This window comes from Cynocephalus volans, chromosome 4 (genome assembly GCF_027409185.1).
Source record: "Cynocephalus volans isolate mCynVol1 chromosome 4, mCynVol1.pri, whole genome shotgun sequence".
Classification (NCBI taxonomy): domain Eukaryota; kingdom Metazoa; phylum Chordata; class Mammalia; order Dermoptera; family Cynocephalidae; genus Cynocephalus; species Cynocephalus volans.
In genome coordinates, this window is record NC_084463.1 from 69,821,919 (window position 1) to 69,838,994 (window position 17,076).

Consider the following 17,076-nt stretch of genomic DNA (forward strand, 5'->3'; position numbering starts at 1 on the left):
TGAATTATTCACAGTTGTAAAAGTAGACTGGAAAATAGAATGCGGAGGAATTGCTTGCATGTGAATCTGTGTGATTTCATTCTGATAACTTTGTTATACCAAAGTGGAAAGATGCATTTTACTTTCTGTTTTCCAAAGGAAAGAAGGACAATTCTATCCTGGCAAACAGCAAAAGAATGCGAGAAGCTGGAGTTTCCCACTTAGGCGTATCAACACACTACTCCACTGAGAGGAAAGCAAGCAAACTACTGAGACTGCTTTCATTTTCATAGCTTTTCCTGCCTGGGGAGCTGGAGCAGCCATGGCTGGTGAGTGGCTCCAGTTTTTCTGCTGTTTCTGGCTGTGTGTTGAGAAAGTTACAGCTCAGGAGATAGAAGGAGGAGGCATGGAGTGGGGCCTCACTAGACACAACTGTTTTACTCTGGAGACAGAGTGGGTATGAGAGCTTGGGACACAGCAAGGAGTCTGCTAACAGAAAAAGTATCTGAGTTAACACGTTACAGCTTGTAGAAAGAAAAGAAAAAGTAAAAATCTGGACCTATGTTAAACTTCTCCTATTATTTTAGACTTTTCTTTTGACTGATACTGACCTGAAATTCTCACCCAGTTTTTTTGTGTTCTATTGTCAGACTGAAAAGACATGTAGTTGAAGAGAGTAACTTGTATTTCCTCTGTAGTTCTGCTCTCTGTATGACCTTTTGTTTACAACAGCAAAGAAATCAGCTACAATGTTCTGTACTGTCAGTCTGCATCCAGAGCCACCCTGCCAGTCTTGGCAATAGAAACAAAACATATTATTTTTAGAGGTATAATGTGTTTATCTTTTACCACTACACATACTGAATATAATATCTTTTAAAACTATTTTCTAATAAAAATAACAGAAAGTGAAGGGATCATGGGTGATGCAAAGGCTGAACTAAGTCGGCTTTAACTGAGTTCCTTAGTGAAGTCTCTTCACTTCTCTGAACCTCAGTTCCCCCATATGTGGAAAAGGAGAGTGTTGAACAAAATGGGTGTTACTCTAAGTGTGGTCATTGGACCAATAAATTGTTAGAAATGAAAATTCATGGGCCCTATTCTAACCTATCAAATCAGAATTTCTGGGAACTGCTGTAGGCAGGAATCTCAGATCCTTCTGCCCCTTCCTATGCAGGCCATGAGTCAGATAATTGAAAGAAGATATCTGGCAGCTTTTGCAAGGTAGACTTACTTTATTCTCCAGATGTGAGCCTCATAGACATACTTTATTTTCAGACACAAGCTCAAGCTCTATTCCACTGACCCTCCATGCTCTGCCTTCCTTCCATGCCCCACTGACCCTCTGTGCTCTGCTGACCAGCGGTTCAGAGAAGCTATCTTTATACATTTAGTACACAACAGCAGCCACAAGCCAACTGTGGGGAAAATAGGATAATTTAGTCAGGCTCCCTAGGCTCAGGTCTGGTTGGGGGTCAAGCAGCACATTTCTTGTAAACAGGTTTTGTGTGGGCAGAGTTAGTGTGCATGTGCAATGTATCTTTTTAGTTTTGTTGCTATTGTGTGTTCTTGAGTTTGTGAAGCAGAGCTGGCAGAGCTCATGTCTAAAAATAGAGCATGTTTACTCTGTTGGCAGCTGTTCAGTTTTTCTTTGGACTTTGCCCTTAGCAATTGAGTTTCTGACTTTCTCCTTTGGACTGTTTAATTCTTAGACTGTCTGTGTGTGCTAAATAAAGACTATTATCTCTTCAACCAAGGCTCAAAGGACGTTTTTGCCAGTTTCCTAGAACATAGACCTGCATATGAAGGGTTTGTGAACAGGCTCGAGGGGTCTGTGAGTGCCAGACCCTAGCCCTAGTTCTACAACAATCATCACATAGTTACAACAATCATGCTGAATCAGTAAATGGGCACACATGTGCAGTTATACTACTTTTATAACGTTTCTAGTTAATGTGCTGAATCTTGCCCATTTGTAACAGATGTAAGGCAAGAGATCCTGACTAAAATTTTTCTATTTTCCTGACAGAAGCTCTGCTAACCAAGCTTTCCAGGTGATTCTTTATGCAATTAAAATTTGAGAACCACTGGTCCAGAATCAGTTATCTAAGGTTCTGTCCATATCCAAGACCCTATCATTCTCACAAGGACCACCATTCTCAAAGGACTACCCAAAGAAGATCCAATTACCACGGTGAAGTTGATTGCCAGGAACATGCTGGATGGAATTTTTGATGACTTGATGGAAAAGGATGTGTTAGATAAGGGTGAGTTACAAAGATTAGGGGAAGGTATGAAACACATCATGAACAACACTGAAAACCTGGTTGAGGATATCACTGAGAAAATTTAAGTGGCGGGCAAAATATTTATGGACCTCCTCTTCAATCACAAGAAACAGCTGAGGTTAAGTGAGTAGCTGGGGCCAAAGGGCTTGTTTTTACTCTGCTGTCCTTAAGAAGTGCCTCTTTTCTTTGTATTTTATGTTTACAAGAGGAGAATAAACTATCCCGATCTCTAGGACCTTCTTTGCCTGTCTGTATGTCTTAATACCACAAAATACCCTGATCTACCCCAGTCACACTTAAACTGCTGAGTACTTTCTTTTTTCTTTAACAATTTATCATCCTCAATCATTTCATAAAATTTACTTGTTTATTATATTATTGTTTTTCCCTGCTAAAATATAAGTTCCATGAGGCAGGAATATTCATCTTTCATGAATACATCCCAGACACATAGGAATGACACCTGATATGTAATAGGTGCTCAGTGAATATTTGTTAAATGAATGAATGGTGCTGGAGCTGTATTAAATTTACTGATGGTCTTTAGCTAGTCTGGGCTACTCTGGAAGTATAATGTGAACACTAGAGTCATTTTCAGATGTAGTATATTTAGTAAGGGAAAAATCCATCATCTTCTGCTTAGCTGTGGCTTTTCCCCAGGGAGAAAAGTCTGGGAATCTAAATTTCTACTAATTAAAGGATGATATAGGGAATTTCAGGGTTAGGTTTCTTTCTCTCTAGAGTATGGGTTGGCTCAATTTTTCTTTGAAAGACAGCAGATATCTTAAGCTTTGTGGAACATATGGTCTCTGTCATGATTTATATCTGCTATTGTGGCATGAAAGCAGAAATAAAACAATGAGTACACAATGAGTGTTGATGTGTTCCATTAGAATTTTATTTACAAAAACAGGTGTCAGGCTGAGTTTGGCCTGTGGGCTATATTCTGCTGATTCCAACTCTAGAGTATAATATATAAGTGTGTATATTCCCCATTCTTGGGAAATCGCTCTGAAATTACTTTCATTGCTGTTGAAAGACTAATTTTTATATAGAAATATCCTTTCCTTCCTCAGAATAAAACATGTAATTACAGAAAAACCTTGATTAACAATTTTGATTATTCCTCAAGTTATGTAAGCAGGAAGATAATGAGGTCTTTTTTGTTTCGTAGAAACTCTGCCTCCCTTTTTGATTGGCAAAGGCTACAGTCCTCTAAAACAAACTTGGAGCTTAGAGAATTGGCCAAATCTCCATGCTTCATATAGTATCTCCATGCTAAGCATGATCGTTTACTTAGTATAAGGGAGAGAGTTTGAAGTGCGTAGGTTCTAGAAAGTCAGTTCTGCTAACAAATTTTTTTGTATTATTTCGGAATCTCATCCTGAAAGTGAGGATGATGAATCTGAGAAAAACTCTGCATCTTCAACTGTGACAGGAAACTGCCTCCAAACCCCAGATCTCAAGGGAACACTCTTAGACCTGTATTGTCATGAGAAGTTTTCCTAGTATAGGAAACCTGTGTGCTCAGTCAATTTTCATCTTGATCTTCAGAGTCAGGCACTGGTCCTTAACCTTTCGTTCATTTCACCTCAGAATCTGAAAATGAAAATGAAGAAATTAAAGATGAAGAAAAAGCTGGGTCAGCCAGGCAATGGCTGTCTCTCTAACAGGTAAATTGGTACCAAACCCATGGGTTCACTGGAAGCCTCAGATGTCACGTGGAGTAAGGCAGCCATACATGAGGCTGTACATTGTAGTGAACCACCGCATTGAGGTTCAGATAAACTGGGTTATCTCTCACTTCTGCTGCTAACAGTCATTCAAAAGCAAGGTTAGCATTTACGTCTCTTCTCTTATTCTCCTCAGAATCCAGAAATAAATATGAAGATGAATAAACTGAGGAGTTGCTGGATTGGCCCAGGCATCAGCTCTCACACTGATAGGCAATGTCTGACTATTGACACATAATGACATTTGAGCTAAGGCAGATTAATCAACAACAACAACAAAAAGACCCAACAGAGTAGTGGAAAGAGAGCTGGAATAAAAACCAAGAAATCTATATACACTGAGTCTGTTACTGCGACTGACCATGTGCCCCAGTGTAAATATCTCCACCTTTCTGAGACTCATAGTTTTAAATGAAATTAATAACATTTTAAAAATAATTCATAAAACAACAAAGATATAAGAAACTACCGACTGCACAAAACAGAATAAGGGAATGGTTAAGGAAAGCACATTAAAAAAAAAAAAAAAAAAGGCTAGAATGAGTCACACATACTATGTGGTCACCAAAGAAACTGATGAATTATTTGGTTACATTAGAGAATTGTATTGTCTACAAAAGACTTAGCGAGAATGTTGTCTGACGCGTACCGTATTTTCAGAAGTTCTGGGCAAACTTACAAAGGAATAAAAACCTTGTAATCTTTTATCGTGGTTGTATCCATTTAGCACATATTAATTGAAAATGGTCTGTATGTTGTTCTAGTTACTGGATTTATAGTAGTAAGCAAGATGGATAAAGATCCTGCATTCATGGAGTTTACAGCATAGTGAGGGTAGGTATATGATAAACATGTAAAAAATAAATAGTATAACTTTGGAGGAGGTGTAAGAAAAAAAAAAGGATTAGGCCACAGAAAGAGAGTTTATGTGTGTGCTGGTGTGTGGGGGGGTGGGTATCAAGGGAAGGTAGGTGAGCCAGGGTTGTTAGTTATGACCTCTCCATTAAGGTGATATATCAGTACACACCTGAACTATGGGGAGGGAGTTGTGCCAAACTCAAAGGGGTAACAAATCAAGGACCCTTCATGTAAGAGGGTCATAGAGAAGGATAATCTTGCTGGTGAATAGGAAATTAGGGGGAGTATGGTAGGAGGAACTGTTAAAAAATCAGTTCGGGGCTACGCCACATAGGACCTTTTAGGCAGTGGAAAAGAATTTGGATTTTATTTGCAATAGAAAGCCTTAAAAGATTTTTTCTTGGAACAAAACTGCTTTATTAATAGCTGGCAATCCTTACACATTCCAGGCATGTCGCACAGCCTCTGCTCAGCCCAGCCATCTATTACAGTTAATATCTAGCACTAAAACAAGTGCTTAAAGCTTGTGCAAGTACTAAATAATATGTTCATACAAGCTAAGTTTTATCTTAGCTTACATAAAATAAATTGACATTAAACAGATAGAGCAATGTGAAATAGGAGAAATTACCCTCTCTGATTAAGAATTTAGTACTTCCTCTCACCAACACGTAAATAAGGTGGTTCCAACTGAGAGTGTTTTCAACAACCCTCCAGGTGAGAGAGAACTTTGTATCTCCCACTTTTCCTTCCCTGCCCTTCTCATTTCTCATTTGCCCCCTTTTCTTACCATCTGTTCTGTTTTCTTCCCTGTGAGCATTCTACTTATCCCTCCTCAGTGTTTTCCTTTTCTCTGCTTTTCTTCTTTATTCTTTTTCTCCCTCCTTGCATTTACTTTCTTCTCTTCACGCTCTCAGTTTTCCCTTTTGTCTCCCTGCCAGTGTTGAAATCATTACACACTGACAAAGCCAAGTAAATTCCAACTGCAAGGACATGGCCTGATATCTACAGCAGAACATTTATAAATGATGAATTTTCCTTTTGTTTATACTACTTAGAAGTTTTTAAGCAGAGGAGTGATAGGATAAGCATGGCATCAGAAAGAACAGTTGAACGCTGTTTACATATTTCATTTAATGGATAACTGCTTTTAGACTGGTGTTAGCATAAGAGAGATTATGACAAGTGGTAAAATTTGGAAGCTGTTTTGGAGGCAGAATCAATGGAAGCTAACTAAAGGATTGGATATGGACTATAAGAGAGGGAGGAATCAAGGAAGACTCTAGGTTTTTGGCAACTGGATGAATGGTGCCATTTACTGAGTGAGAGAACACTTGTGCACGGAGGAGACAGATTTGTAGGAGTAGGCAAATATCAGGAGTCCAGTCTTGTACTTCTTTAGTTTGAAACATTTGTTACCTCCAAGGGTCGATGTTGAATACACAGGTGGATGTTCCGCTGAGGAGTTCACAGAGAAATCAGGGCTGGTGATAAATTTGGGGATTCATCAGCATTTAGATAGTGTTTAACATAATGAGACTGGAAGATGCCACCTGGGGAGAGCATTGATAGAGAATAACAGAGGACCCAGTAGAGAACAACCCAACTTTCATAGGTATGGAAGAACCAACAATGAAGACAGAATTAGGAAGAATGGCCAGAGAGGACAACATCACAGAAGCCTAGAGAACATTTTTCAAGAAAGAGGATATGTTCAATCATGTGAAATACTAAAAAAAGCAACAAATGGTCTGTGGTTGCCTTGATAACAAGTATTTAAGTGGTGAGGATAACAGCCTGAATGGATTGCATACAAGGAAAAAATAAGAGGTGAAAAAAAATGGAAATAGTGAAAACAGACAATGGTTGTAATTGTGTTGAGTAGTGAAGCAGAGAAATGGGACAAGAGCTAAAGAGGAAACAAGGCCAAAGGAAGTTTTTGTTTTTGTTTTTGTGTTTTAGAAATAATTGTTATTAAGTCACGCTAATATGTCAATTGGGATAACACAATAGAGACAGAGGGAGAAACTGATGATGATGATGATGATGATGATGGTGGGAACTAATAAATACCTAAGCAACATGCTCGTGGGTGAGAGGGGATGGAATTCAGAGCATAAGCAGAGGTGTTGCCTTTAGAGAGGAGGAAGGACATATCTTTCTTTGTAATCGGTGGTAAAATGGAGTAGGCGGGTAGAAATGTAGGTAAATTGATGAATTTGGTGGTTAAAAAATTGAAATAATTCTTATGCAAAATATTATAAGGAACAGAAGACTTGTTGTCCTGGTGGAAAACAAAGATCCAGGGGCTACCTGATAGCTATTTTCAAGTATGTGTAGATATCCATTCATTAACCAACACTTATAAACTTTTGGTCTTGCCAGATATTATCTTAGATACAGGGAATAAAAAGATGAGAAACATCTCTGTCCTAATTAAGCTTCAAGTACAGTAAACACAAGATACAATAACTGGTTATAGGAAGGCATTTACATAGAAGAATAAATCATAGGCAAAGACATATTGAAGTCATGGACAAATTCATGGGCTTTAATCAGAAAAGAAATGAGATATTTTCTGTATGGTTCTGATTACAGGAAACACATACCGATGCTTAGAAGGTACAAACGTTATAATACACAGAACTATTAAAGAATGACTTAGAATGTTGTAAGTTCTCTGTCAGTTCAGAAATCCCATAGAGTAATGAGAAAGTAGGGATATTGTAAGTGGAGTTCAAATAGCTAAATAGTGATTTGACTAGGCTGGATGAACATTAGGCTTCCTTCCAAATCTTAGATTCTGTGTTAATGTGACTCTATGTGTTGGGTCTGAAAGACTAATTAATGCCACGATCACTAACACAAACACAGATATTTGTGGTGGGGTCAGTAAGAAACAGAAAGAAAAAAGGTGAGTACTCAAGATTTTTGTTTTAGTCATTTTCAAAGTGAAATTATTTTCTTATTTATTAAATTTTTCAGTGGAACGGCAATAAGCATTCCCAAAGAATGAGAACGCAGCCAAAAGTTCTGCATGATTGCAGGTCAGTGGATGTAAATGCTTAGTGAGTTTTTCTTTCTCTTTTTCTTTTTCTTTTTTCCCCTCTCTCTTTCAGCTTCTCAGGAAACCCAAGGTGCCCAACCCAATAAATTGAAAGTTGGCCTGCCTGATCATTTCCATGAACTGAAGACAAATAAGGCAGATGAGGTGACATGCTTTGGAATAGAGAGACACAAAATTGCCCATTCAAACAGGACACTGGGGACTTACTGGGATGCTTATTTTTTGTCACAAATGCTTTAATATCAGCATAAAGAACATAGGATGTTATTGAAGCAAGTGTTCTTCTCATTATCTCATCCTTGACACACTCTAAACACTTCTCCACCACCTAAACGAATGCAAGTCCTGGAGGGAATACTCAGAGTCTGTACGTGTTTTTGGTCTGGGGTCCTGTCTCTTTCTCATGAGAGTGTACTTCCATTCTCAAGCTTTCTATTTGCCCACTTTGAAATTATACTGGCCTGTTTTGTATGGACTTGGGAGGCAAAAGGGAGGAATCCTTGGACTGGAGGGTTAGCTCAGTTGGTTAGAGCACTGTCAATGGTTCTGATCCCTGTACCGACCAGCTCCCCCAGCCACACACACACACACACACACAAAAAAAAAAAAAAAGGGAGGAAGCCTTGGGCAAATCATTCTCTGTCTGCTAATTGCGGATATATCCAGTAATAGAGCAGAAAGGCTGAACATGTCTGGCTCTCATCATCTGCAACAAAGAAGTTGACTATCTTTTTAATCGAGATGGTTCTGAGGTTGACCTTTTGGGGATGCAAGACCTGCTTGAAAACCTTGGATACTCAGTGGTTGTAATAGAGAATCTAACAGCTCGGGAAATGGCCCAGAGAGAAGAACAAGCTTCCTTTACTCTTAAAAAGTTTTCAACGCTTCCTTGGCAGCAGCAAGAACAAAATGTATAACATTGCAGGAATTCTGTTTGTTCCAGAATAGGATTCCCTGGATTTCAGCCTTCTCCAATGCACAATCTGAGAGCAAAGATTGAGGGAAATCTTTCTATATAGCAGTATTTCACTAAAAATGTGGAGTCTTTCTGAGTTTCTCAATCTGGGAGACATCGATTACTGATGGTCTGGGCAAGACACCAGCTCTGGGCCCTGAAATTTCCTGATACCCAGAGAATGAGCTTGTGAGACTTTTATAATGTCAATGTCACTTGTCTAAATGTAAAGACAAGTGTGTAGTAAAAATCAAATGAACAAACAAAAAAACGCATATTCATACTCACACACACAAACACACACGAGGACAAAGTTGTGATTCAGGATCTGCTAAAAATACCATGTGACTTTAGGCAGACCATTTTAAACCTAACTTTCTTCTCTCTCTATTTTTTTTGTTAATAGAGGAGTCTCTCTCTCTCTCTCTCTCTCTCTCTCTCTCTCTATTTCTTTCTGTCTCTCTCTGTCTCTGTCTTTTTCTTTTCTAATGAAACCCCACTGTGAAAGAGATTAAAACAAAGTCGACCTATTGGAAATGCATTCTCTCTCCTGGCCTCATTATACTCTATCTCCCAGCATTTTCAGAAACCTAAGGTTCAGTTGAAAATGACTGGGCTAGATGCTTTCTAAAACCCTACTAACTTTAATATTTTATATATCTAAATTTTCTGGTTTGCTGTCAGAATATTACTTCTCTTACAATTCCATTTATCCCATCTGATTCTTCAGTGCCTGTTGATTTTTATGACCCCCATCTTCTATTTGATTACAAACTATGTATGGAGAGTTCCTCAGTAGTGACTCTGGAATCCTCTTTCTGGAAATGAAAACAGAACTAAGGCTGTTTGTTGCCTGCCAAGAGCACCAGTGCTCAGACGCTTATTCCTGGTGTTTATATCACACGGCATCCTGGATGGAATCTGTGGGACAAAACACAGAGATCAAGAGCCAGATATTCTTCACGATGACACCATCTTTGATACTTTCAACAACTGTAACTGCTGGAGTCTGAAAGACAAACCCAAGGTCATCATCATGCAGGCCTGTGGAGGCAGTGAGTCAGAGTTGGGCCCCAGGTAGTGACCGTATCCTTTTTTGTATTAGCCTCGTGTCTATTAGCCTTCCTTTTTCCAGGGATGAGTGAATGAAATAACACTTTAGTATTACTCTTAGGTTCAGTGTAGAAAGAAATTGTATTAAGTCTGTAACATTTTAAAGAAATAATAAGTAGCCCAGAATAATGAGAAATGTCTCAATTATTTGGGATTAGGTTGCCAACATGGTTATTCTAAACTCAGGACAGCTCTGTATTATTCAGTCAGTGAGGTAGTTTTTCTTGTAGTAAGAAACTTGCATTTTTAATAATCACCATGATGAAATGTACTAAAGTAAAAGTATAATGGTAAAAGAGACTGTGTGTGTGTGTGTGTGCACATGTGTGTGTCATGTGTAAATACACATCTTTTATAAGACATAATGTCTCTCCCAGGAGGTGCTTGAATTGTTTGAGTGACCACTGACAGGGGAGAAGCCACAGCAGATGCTCATGACCAGCCCTTGCAGCATTACGTCTGGAACGATGCTGTCACACAGGCCCACGTGGAGGACTTCATTGCTTTCAAATCTTCAACCCCACGTAAGTGACTTCGGAGAAAGCATTTCTACATTTGCTATTAGTTTCTAGATAACAGGCTTGCCTATAATCATATCTTATTACTGAAAAGAACGTTTCTTTCCTAATTAATGGGATCTTTTAGGTGGAGGAGAAATTTAAAATATTGAGACTTGCTTAATCAGAAATCTATAAATCTTGATATGGGAGAAAACTTTCAAAGTAAACAAGACTTCAGTGAGGATACAGACTTAAATAAACTAACTACAAATAAGGAAGAGTTTTTGTTTTGTTAGTAAAGAATAGCAATGACACAGAATTACATCATCTTCTCATAATTTTACTCTCCTGATCACCTACTAGAAATTAAACAAGCCAACCTGTGAAACTTATACCAGGTCCACACATCCTAGTATCTGTTAGATCATTATTTGAATCTAATCTTAGGAAATTAGTTAACATGCAAATGCCTGCCTTCAGATAATGCAGTAAATTAATGAAAATACTTCTTCGGCAGGAAAGTCATAGTAGAAGGTAGAAATAGAGAATATTTTTGATCACTCGTGGTCAGCTATGCAAAAAATATCTTTTACAGTTTTCCACAATATTTTTCTATCAATGATTTAGATAAAAAGGACAATTTTAGAAACCTGATTTGCACAAGTCACAGTTTTAAGTGTTCTAGTGTAGTTATTGCAAACTTCTAATGTGCATAGGAATCACTTGGGAATCTTGTTAAAATATAGATTTCTGATTTAGTAAGTCTGGGGTGGAGCCTGAGATCTTCTTGCCTTTCTAAAAAGGTTTGTGGTGATGCCAGGGCAGTTGGTGTATGGCCACATGTGAGTGGTGAAAGACTAGAAGGCTTTCTGAGTCTAGCCTGGGGAATAGGAAAAAAGCCATAAAGGCAACACTCACCGCACAACTGGAATAGTTTCACTTCTATTTGTTTTATATATCAGAATTCTAATAAGATTTTATTTGAAAGAAGAGTTTTACACTTTTAACTGTTAAAGAATGTTAAAAAGGCATATAGGTCTGATAAATATTCTGAAAGATTATTTAATTTCATCGAGGAAATACAGTCTAATATGTAAAATTCTTGCATTCTTTTTTTTTTTTTTTTTTGAATGTGTAACTGTGTGCTTTGACTATGCTACATTCAGGGCCTCTGATGGACAGTAGAAGCAGACATGGTTACTGAACCTTACAAAGTTGATAGTCAAGTCAGCGTGGGAGAAATTAGTTCGGAGGAAAACAGGTACAATATAACAGAAATAAATAATGACTGTCAACTGTGATAAGGACTTTAAAGAAAAATTTGTGCTCACATTTGAAAGATGGAGTTAACTATGTCAAGGGCAAGAGAGGAACAGGACGATCAGTGTGCATGGAGAACCTGAGAATAAAGAAGCTTGGAAGGGAGGGTGGGTGTGGCTGCAGCCCAAAGCCAGGGGACAGAGCTTGAAGGGAGGCTTCAGAGGGAAGCAGGTGCAAGAATATTTGAGGCTTTGTATGGTCCTTCATACTAATAGTAATAAAATTTGGGGTGGGATTTAAGCCATGAATTGGTAAGTTTTTCATTTTTAAATGATCAGTCTGAGGGCACTGAGGGGAATGGATTACAGTACAGCAAGAATGGATATAGGGAGACAGGTTAACATGCTATTGCAACATTACAAGTCACAGGTGATAATGATAGTCTTGGGATCAAGTAAATTGTTGAATCCAAGAAATAGTTGGTATATAAAATTAATATGACCTGCCAGCTTAGTGAATATGGTAGGTAAACAAGAAGGGAAGATAGAAGTAATTCAAGCACTTGAGTAAATAGATGATTGTGGTGCATTTATGAAAACAAGAGTCTTGCAAGAAAGTTTGAGATGACTTTGCCCTATTTTGAGATGAAATAAAGAGTAGGGAGTTTCACAGTTGTATATTTCAGAGGAGATATCTGCATCAGACATAAAATTTTGGGAGATGATGGCCTAAAGATGATATTTAAAATTCTAAAAATGATAAAATAATCTAGGAATTGAGAATAGCATGAGAAGAAGTCCTTAAGCTGAGACTTGAAGGACGCTATAGTTCAAGATCAGAGACAGAGAAATCAGCCAGCAATTTCAACTCACAAAGTAGGGTCAGAGAATAAGAAAGAAAATTGGGTGTATGTGTTGTCAGAATTACTGAGAAAGAATCTGTTGGAGTTGCCAATAGTTTCTAAGGGGAATGAGAGATCAGATGTAAGTGAGCCCTGATGAATGACTATTAGATCTAGACTTGGAGGTCATGGGTGACCTTGAGGAAAGCTGTTTGGTGATGTTGGTGTGGGAGGTAAGAGAGAGAAGCCAGGCAGGAGTGAGCAGAATAGGAGGAAATGGGATGGTGAGTATAAACAAATTTTAAAATTTTGACTTTGAAAAGGAAGGAGAAATAAAAAGCTAGCTGGAAGTAAAGTGATAATTAGGGGAATATTACTGTTTTCTTTTTGTAATCATAGGAGAGACTTGATCACATTGAAATGACAGAGAGAATTAGTAACTGAAAAGATTTTTACACAACATCAGAGTAAGTGCAAAAAATTATAATATAAACAAGTATGGGTAAACAGGAGGCACAGAAATGAGGAATGTCAAGAGCTGGATTCTTTTTTGCTATTATGTAGTTAGTGCAGAAAGGACTTATGCTGTTTTCCACTACTTGCAATCTTAGAGACCATATCTTTCACTTTGCCTATCAAGAAAGCTGAGGGGATTTATGATCAGGGGTTCATGGTAGTTTTCTCTGGGCCTGACATGGAAACCTGAGGTCCTATCTTTACCTAGAGTTGACCTTTCATTCTTCTCCAAAGCACTGAATTCAAACTTTGTTCCAAAGCAATGGCTCCAGGAGTCTTCCACACTTATATAAAGGCCACTTCTCCCAATATTTTGATACCTTTTATTTGCAGATGTTTCCTGAAGGCTTGACACAAGTGGCTCTCCGTTCATTTCTCAACTTATCTACTACTTCAAAGAGTATTCTTGGTGCCATCGTTTGGAGGACATTTTTTGAAAGGCAGAGATCTTCTTTTCTTTTCAATTTTATGCAGAAAACTTTGGAGTACCATTTGCAAACCTTTGTAGGAAGTCCTGAAGCTCTTAAGTAATCTTGATGTTCCTTCCTGTATTCCAACTTTATTTAAAGATAAACTGTTCTGAAATGCTGCATAGAATAAGTGTGAGTTTTCCCAGTAACCTCTGATTATGATACCTTTCCTTAGCCAGGGAATACTTCATAGGGTACTAATTCATTTGTGTATGTGTTACACCCAAGGAATACCTAAAGATATCTTCTGTTACACTACCTAGCCACAGCCATAATACATACTATGAATTTTCTTACTCTTGAGAGAGGAGTCCAGATTTTCCATTTAGGAAATCCCTAAAGGCTTTCTTTACTACTTTAGGTTCAACATTCGTTTGAGACCCCAAAGGTACTGACCCAGATGCCCACCCCTGAAAGAGTATCCATGACATGATATTTCTACTTCTTCCCTGGGAATTAAAACTTGCAAGAAGCATCTCAGGTAAAGTATCTGTCTCGGTCCATTTTCTGCTGCTATTCTAGAATTCCTAAGACTGGGTAATTTATAAAGAAAAAAGGTTTATTTGGCTCATAATTCTGGGGGCTGCAAAGTCCGAGATTGGGCAGCCCATCTGATGAGGAGCCTGTGTTGCTTCAACTCATGGAGGAAAGCAAAAGGAGAAGCCAGCACATGAACAGAGCACTCTTGCAACCTAATTTATTCCCATGAAAGCAAGAACTCATCTCAAGGGAGACGGCATGAATCTACTCATGAGGGTGGCTCCCCCTGATCCGAACACCTCCCACTAGGTCCCACCTACCAATACTGCCATATTGGGAATCAGATTTCAACATAAGTTTCAGAAGGGACACACTTAAAATATAGCAGCATCCAGGAAGTGGATTTGAGTGCTGCCTGCTCAGAGTCTATACAGAAAATCTGGATAGAACAGAGAACAATGACAAAATGTCAACTCCCCATTAGTTACTGAGGCTTATGCTATCTGCCTTATTTTTTAGTGGCCCTCAATGGAAACCCTGAATTTATTTGACTTCAGCCTTAGTATAATGGTTGCATAAGAAATAAAGTCCAGTGGTGGCCAGTTAGAAAACCCTTTAGTTCTAATTTGTCTCAAGGACCTATTGAGCGAGTGGAGAATGTGTGGTTATGAGGCATGCACAAAATAAAATAACTGGAAATGTTATACACATCTGTTGTTTGTCCCCACCATGAAGTCAGTTTTGCTGAGTCGCGTCCTTCCCTGTTTGTGATGAAGCCTGTTTATATACCACGATGTCAACTGACTAGCTGCTAGACTGTGCTGAGGACATGAGGCCCTAGCACAGATCTTCCCATTTGGTGATGACAGGTCTATAGCCCTTGTGTGAAAGTATTTCTCCCAGCAGAGAGTAGTTCTATTTATATCTTACCTCTAATAGCCCAATTATTCATTTTCTTTTATCTCTCCTTTTTCTAGGAAAATGGAGGCATTATGATCTTTATAAAACTATCTTTTTAAAAGATCAGTTTTTGATCAAGATTATTTTTATGTGAAACTTCTCAACAGCCCACTGTCCACAAATACCAAGCTAAAATCACTCTCATAAAATTTCTGAATTAAAGTTTAAGAAATTATTTTAAAATTAGTCTTGTTTTCTCATTTTATCATAAAAGTAAGGAATGCCCGTTGCAGAATAAAGCTTAAGTATTAAAAAAAGCATAAAAATAAAATTTTTATTGAAAAAATAATCATTATTCACCTTTTGGGAACTCTATTTGTAATAAAACTCAACTTATTTTTATATAACTAATTTATTTTGTATATTCAATTTTGTGTCTTTTTATTATTTTGTCATGCCATTACTAATATGATAAAAATATGGCAATAAAAATAGTTACAAATGTGATTTTAATTTTATAATATCCATTAGGTATATACAGCTTATACAATTTAACTTTTATCCAATAGCCAATTAAAATGATGGTAGTGGGGCATTCTTAATTATAATTTTTATGAAAATGATTCCACTATTTCAGCATTAGATGTATTTTTTGTTATTTATGCTAGTTTTTTGTAATAATAAAATACATAATTACATTGCTATTTTTTAAATATGGTTTGTCTTTTTCTCAGGGATTATTTTGGGCCCTTATGTAGACTATAATAGGGGAAATGTGAAGTGTAATCTTTGTATTTGTACTACTGATATTAACAAGTGCTCTAATATCAGTCAGTGATTACATTCTTGGGATGACATCTTCTTTGTCACATAGGGTTATTTATTCTACACTTGAAATAATGTTGCCAATATTTGATTTAGAAATCCCTTTTTTATATTTATAGATGGGATTCTCATTTATCTTGATTTCTTTTTAACTTGTGCATGGGATATTTTTAATAATATTTTTCAATGAAGTATAAGTAGTATTTTTTATGAACCCTAGAATATCTGAGTTCACCTATAAGCTTAGCTATAAACATATAAAGGCCAGTCTGAATTTATTCCTTAGCAGTAACTTTCAAAAATTATAAAAATGTACTAAAATGTTTTTTTGTCTGCATGTGTCTACTAATGATATTAACTTTTACTCTGTCGATGAAGGCCTGTCATACAGAAACTAAAAACTCTTTTAATCTTTTGCTTTTAATGTTTGTTTTAAACTTTAGAACATTAGCAATTATGTAAAAATATCTAATTAGTACTGAAAATTATAAAGAGAAAAGTGAAAATCACCTATGATCCAGAAGATAATTATGTTCTCTCATCTTCATCTTGAGTTCCTTCTCCCTCTTTCTCCTCAATATAAACTCAGATATATTTAGAAACATACTGTACCCGCTACTCTGTGACCTGCTTTTTCATTTTTCTTAAAAATAATCACCTAGGATTAAAGTGAGTACATACATGCAAAGAGTTAGTGATGTAAACAGTATAAGTGTAAAAGTCCTAGGGCTGATTTGTAGTCTCTTGGCGTCACCCCGCGCTGGGCTGTCCTTTCTACACAAGCTCAACATGCCCTTTTCAATGAGTGCCTTCCATCCCAAGGTCACTTCTTGGTTCAAGATGGCTGCTGGAGCTACAGTCATTACCATCATTAAAAGAACACTGCAGCCAGGAAGAAGGAGCATGAGACCAAAGGCACACGCCTCCTCTCTTTCAGGGAGCCATTTATGCTTATGAGCCATTAACAAGAGTTTAGTTACAGAGCAACTCTTAGCTACAATGGAGGCTGAGAGATGAAGTGTTTATTGCATGTTGCCACATGTCTACCTAAAAATGAGGCATTATACTTAAAAAAATATTGGGCCTCGACTGGCTGCCTCTGTTACACATTGTTTCCATATTTAATGGCCACCTAGTATTCTTTTTAATGAACTATTAGAATGCATTTTACTAATTTAGATAATTTCGAATATGTTATTATCTTAAGCACTGCTATAATAAAAATGTCTTTGTACGTACATATTTAAGTTTCTGTCTGAAAATAATATTGGAATGAATTCTCAAAACTGAA

General features: G+C 37.4%; 1 pseudogene; it reads left to right on the forward strand.

The window, feature by feature from the left end:
* Window positions 1-301: 301 nt before the first annotated feature.
* On the forward strand, window positions 302-14,040 carry LOC134376195 (caspase-12-like; annotated as a pseudogene).
* Window positions 14,041-17,076: the final 3,036 nt, after the last annotated feature.